Source organism: Schistosoma mansoni, chromosome 1 (assembly GCF_000237925.1).
Source record: "Schistosoma mansoni strain Puerto Rico chromosome 1, complete genome".
Classification (NCBI taxonomy): domain Eukaryota; kingdom Metazoa; phylum Platyhelminthes; class Trematoda; order Strigeidida; family Schistosomatidae; genus Schistosoma; species Schistosoma mansoni.
This window is the reverse complement of record NC_031495.1, coordinates 64,236,152-64,242,410: the sequence shown is the minus strand read 5'-3', so window position 1 is coordinate 64,242,410 and position 6,259 is coordinate 64,236,152. Positions and strand designations below refer to the sequence as shown.

At 35.9% G+C, this 6,259-nt stretch overlaps 1 non-coding gene across 1 annotated transcript; it reads left to right on the top strand.

Moving 5' to 3' along the window:
• The first annotated feature begins 5,125 nt into the window (after nt 1-5,125).
• Nucleotides 5,126-5,195, top strand: Smp_tRNA_00896_Undet_???.1.1. The gene has a single exon. It is a non-coding gene (tRNA).
• The last annotated feature ends 1,064 nt before the right edge of the window (nt 5,196-6,259 follow it).

Below are 6,259 nucleotides of genomic sequence, written 5' to 3'. Positions count from 1 at the left end.
ATAATAGGGCGAAACGGCCGTCCAGGGTTTTCAGGTTTTCCATGATGGTCTAGCTTCAATTGACTCACGCTTTCAACTATGAAAAATATTAAATCTTCACAAAACCCCTTCTGATAAGTAAATATAGAATCATTATTAATATACTTGAGATATTGTTAGTTAAAGGATTTATATATCTTTACTATTGATATCTGATATCGGGCTTTTTCTTAGATGAAAGCATCAACACTTTCTGCATATACAAGCTAGTCATACACTTCCAGTTATCGAGATGGATTGTGTAGGTGACATAGTTCTGTTAGATGGAGATGTTGATGTAGTGTAGGATCTCCTGAACCCCTTGAGTAATAATGCAAGCATGTTTAAGCTGCGTTTCACGATATCTCAATCGAAAATATTGTTGCTGATGTGAACAGTGAAACAAGAAGTTTTAACAAACTACGGAAGCTATTTTTCGGGGGACGTTATTTCATTTCATTCAAAGCTTGTAAAACTGTAACATTTACTTTTGTCCCTAATCTATTCTACAGATCATGAGCTTTCGTTTGATGTATAATTCACTGCCATAACCTTTTCTGTTCCAAAGCTATTGTAATTTAGACGTAATCTTTTGTACTTTATTTTCTATTCTAATCCCCCAGTTTTGGACATAATTGTATTTTCTTAATTATTGTACGTTGTGGTCAGGTTAGTCACCTATTTATTCATGGATCTTTTCACACTAATCTGGAATTGGGAATTTGGGTACTAGATCGGGATTGGAATAAAGCAAGTAGTGTTCCAGTTGTCTTGTCTTCTCTCTCTATCGCGTGCTCGTCAGCCAATCAGGTGGTAGAATAGTTTTCGTCTCTCTACCCCCGCTTCGAACTCACACATACTAGCCTCAAGGTTAAGCCAGTCAGCCTATCTCGTCAAGGTCTTAATCTACATTAGACAAGTTATACTCGGCACGAAAGTGGGTAGATAGATTCAAGGACGTGACAGTTGTAGGTCTGCGTCAACAGTTAGATTGATGATAGAGGAATGAGGCAGTTTAGTCTTTTGATCACTTCACTTATCTCAAATGAATCTCAACACGGATTAACAACGTTTACATGGTTTTAGTCTATATGAATCACTTGTGGCGTAGATAAGATTTTCGTCTGGAAGTTAAAAGACTATTATTCTGATTACCAGCTAGTTCTGTTTTACTTGATAGCTGTGAAACCTGATATTCGTAGGTGGGAATATATTTGGTCAAAGTCACCGATACTAACGAAATTATGACATTGAATCCTATCCCAGTTAACCACATTATCAAGGATATTGAATGGAACTCATTAAGTATGTTTTATATTTATGAGTAAACCAGGCGTAGAAATTAATCAAGAATAAACTGTGGTCAACTGACTGGACTATTAAGGTTCATCTTCAAATTGAATGACAGTACAACTAACTTCAGATTTCTGGTTAGCGTTTTTTAGCGAGTTGGTTTTCTACGAGATGGGGTCGCTAACCCCATACCCGACCCTCATCCTTTACCAGGGCTTGGGACCAGCAGTAGCCCCTGGAGGAGCTAAAGGCGGAGTTATCTTCAGATTAGGCAACTATATTGTACCAAAAAACTCCATATACAAATACAATATATTAAACACAAAACTAAATGATTAGAAGTTGTTTGAAGCATAGGCATCTAAACAATGAAAGTTGTGAAGGTCACTCAAGAATCATCAGCATTTAGGAACTGACTCACTAGATGCATTTTTGTCCAGTACATTATGCTCCTAAGCAGATGAACACATTCACAGTTACACTTACATAAACATATACACACACATGTTTAGTTTCATAATCAAATATTAATTTGGAAAGTTCCAGATTTTTTTCGCTCAATTTCGTGGATCGGTTGAAGTTAGACATTGACACCGTTGGGTGCCGGCTCAGTGTTCTAGAGAAGCGCGCAAGACTGATAGGTCCTGGATGCGAATCTCGCTAGGCGGAATCGTGGATGAGCACTGCTGAGAAATCCCACAATAAGGCGAAACGGCCGTCCACTGTTTCCAGGTTTTCCATGATTGTCTAGCTTCGATTGACTCATGATCTCAACTATTGAGATGTTTTATTGTTAAATAAAAGTAAAAACCAATAGAGGTTGTAGTAAGGATCAAATAAACAAAACTTTATCTATTAAATTCAACACTCTACTTTCAGTGATGTTTCTCATTCTGTTACTGATGGAATGAACATAAGTCAAAATGTTATCCTACTTTTTGAAAAATCAGTCCTGTTAAATGAGAGTTCAATATTCATAATCAGTTGATAGAAAAGAAAATTTGTCTTTCAAAAGAAACAGGAAGTTTGTGCATCAGTAACTCTTCATTGTCTTGACATGTTAATAAAGATCAGGAAATTGATGTCGAGATTATCCCATTGAGTAGTGATCAATGTCAAGCTTGACTTGTTCTTTTGGCGCTCATTAGACCAAGCTTGATTGTAGCCACCAGATGAAGTTACATGGATATGCAAACACTATGTTGAGATGTCAGGTGGTTGGAAGTAGTAGTAGACTGAAAATCAAAGACCTGGATTCTGTACCGTTTATCACTAGTCAACATAGTAAAACTGTAATCCTGAAAGAAAAGCAAACTCTTGGTTAATGGGATTCCTTGTCATCACTGAGCTATTCAGTTAAATGATTCATAGTATAAACATTTCTTAGTCCGCGCATTGCTGAAGGTTAAGAAGAAAATGTGTTTTATATGGAAATGACATGATCCTGTCCGAGTATATGGAAAGGTTCTGGGTTCGAATCCCTTGAGCGGGATAATGGATGCGCACTGCTGAGGAATCCCAAAGTAGAACGAACCAGCCGTCCAGTGCTTCCAGGTTATCTATGGTAGTCAAGCTTCAATTGAATCATGATTTCAACTATAAGATTATTTTTTAGACTAATGAGTTTTTGTGGTACAAATAATTGACTTGGAAATAGACAAATTATATATTCATGCCAACCTTGTGAGCTCAATCTGACAACATAACTAGCTCAAGGACCCCAGTCAACCAGTATGAATAAATAGTGGCATAGCCCTTGTATGGCACACCTCCTTAGTTAAATTATCAATTCAATTGTCCTACCTTCAGTTCAGATATGATATTTCGCTTAATCCTCTTTTCCTTGTATGTCCGCTACATATTGTATTTGAAGTGTTGTTGTTGAAATAGGAAGATCATTTGTTACTTCTCTCGTAAGCTGACGTTTCTTCAGTAATTATGATTATTATTTTCTTAGTCATATTTTGTATAAATGCCTTGATTAGATTGACTGTTTTTAATGTTTATTCTTCAACACATAGAAGGAAACATGATTCAACTTCTTCATATCTTATTTTCTATCTGCATATAGTTGTGGAGATTAGTTGAATGGAGAGACTAACACCGCCGAACCCCATCTCAGTGGTGGTCTATAAGTTAAGCCTTTGTGCAAGACCAAAAGTTTCTGGATTCGAGTTCCACATGTGCATCGTGGATGGGCACTACCAAGGAGTCATATCCTAGGATGAAACAGCCGTTTCGGACTTCCAGTTTTTCACTGGTGGTCAATCTAAGTCAGTGATGTAAACTACAAAAGTTCGACAATCTTGGAAAATTCCCCCATATTAACGTAGATACTTGAAATAATATTGTCCCATCCATTCTCTATATACTTGTTTGCACTTATATATTGGATACATTGGATGTTTTTTGAATGAAAACATTCTGGATATACGGAAAGTTTGTTGTTGATTTCCATCCTGATCCTCTTCGTCAATTTATTTTGTATAATAGTACTTTGATTGATTTAAATTACAATGGACTTCATTGTTTATTATTGACTGACAAGATAATAGGGTATTTTTGTTAGATAACTATTAGTTAAGAATACAAATGATGAATATTGTAAATGTCTGATCCTAGTCTATCTTTCTTTTGAATAATTGACAGCCACCCCTTTGATGTGTGTTTCTTTTTTTTTACTGCCTAATCTATTAAGCACACTTTTCAATCATGTGATTTAGTGCAAATGATTTTTGTTCTGGAAAATCAATTTTGATATACAGATTACTATTAAAATTAAGAAAGTAGTGTGTTACTGTTATATATAGAGCTTTAGATTCTTACTATGCCGCGTACTACTACTGAACTACTTGAATGATCGAACCCGCAATATCGCAAGAGAGAAAACAGAAGACTAGTAAATAGGAATTTGATTCCCCAAACAGTGTCAAAATATAGTATAAAAATCTCATGTATTTATGGTTTTTTGGTTGAAAAATACATTAATATTTGGGACAGCCAATAGGCACATAGGGCGTCCTTCTCATTCATCCAATAGAGAAGCTACACGTCGATATTCTAGAATATTCCCCTCTAGCAGTGATTGGATGGAATGTCTTCGGCACTTTGTGGGCTTCTTGAAGGCTTCCTAGAGTTTACCAACGAGCCATCCTTACAGTTACATTTATCTTTCTGTATAGAAATTTCAATATAAGAGAAACCAGTAGTTTTTTTGTAAACAAGCTCTAACAGGAAAATTTTTGTTTTCCGATTATTCCCTTAAGAGTTCATCTTTATGATAACATAATCTATGGATTAGAAATATGAATTATGTTTGATGTATTATGACTGTCTGATTTGGTATTTGATGAATTCTTTTTTCTAAATGATTTAGCCAAATTCAATAATAACAAGAAAACATTGAAAATAAAGATAAGTTATATTCAGCTGATGAGGTCCAAGTAAGACGAAACGTGACTCCTGAATTCCAAAGCTAGCCGCTATCCATTTTTGATTATAAAGCTTGTGAATTAAGGCTATATCGAGGCAATACGTACAGTATACACATATGCCATATGCTAGCCGCCATCGATTTTTGATTATAAAGATAAGGTTTTCCAATTTCCAATATTCACAAACCCCCCTTCTGATATTATTCGACATATGCTTCAACTGGCTTCAAGATGTATTTCCTGGAGTTCCAGTGAGAAGCAGTGACCAGTGAAGTTCAACCAAGTCTGTTTTGAGATAGTAACTCACTGAGGACAATGGTGGATGTGTCGCTCAATTTCGTGGATTGGTTGAAGTTTCTCATTAACACCGTTGGATGTTGGCTCACTGGTCTAGAGGTTAAGCGTTCGCTCGCGAGAATGATAGGTCATGAGTTCGAATCTCATGAGGCGGGATCGTGGATGTGCAATGCTGAGTAGTCCTGCAATAAGACAAAACAGCCGTCCAGTGCTTCGTGGTTTTCCATGGTGGTCTAGCTTCAATTGACTTATAATCTCAACTATTAAAATTCATTCTTGAATTTGAGATGAAATTTAGGATAGAGTCATGTCTAGGAAGACGAAATCGCAAAGCATTACATATATCAGTGAAAGTATAAACATTTCTGTTATATTTAAGTAGAAGAAGAAATTTAATTAAATCTAATGTCTATTTTACACAACATATATGGGTTACTGATGACAAAATGTAAACATGAAGGTGAGGACTGTCAAATCAAGGATAGCAATCCTACAATTGAAAGACGTATAGAGAACTCAAAACAAATGTAAATATTTATCAAAGTGAGAATCTTCAATATGAACATCAAGACAGTCCTACTGTATGGAGCTGAAACGTGGAGAACTATTTCAACCATCGTCAAGAAGGTAAAAGTATTTATAAACACTTGTCTACACAAGATACTCAGGAGTTCGTTTGTCAGATACCATCAGCAACAGTATACTGTGAGAGAGGACAAACCAACTTCCAAATGATGAGGAGGTTAGTAAAAGACTTTGGAAGTGAATAGAACACACAAACACTAACTTGGAATCCTGAAGGGAAATTGAAAAGAGGAAAGCCGGAAGTACACTGTGTCGGGAATCGGAAACAAACATGGAAAGGATGAATAACAACTGGAAAGCACTGGGAAGGATTGTTCAGAACAGAGTTGGATAGAGAATGCTGGTGGGCGACCAATTGTTGTCTACGAGGGGTAACAAGCGTAACTAAGTAAATAATTACTGATGACAAAAGTAGTACTAACGAATATCACACAAAGTCTTATATCCTAGCGAAGACATGAGTGCGGATAACTCCTAGGACCTGTTAATGGACGATTATCCTATATATATTCTTATTGTTTAACTATTGAGTAATCAGATTGTGTATATCTATATTCATCTCATTACAAGCTTCATTTTGACCTATGGATTATTATTATACGATTTATTGTCCCTAAATTATATTCAGTTTA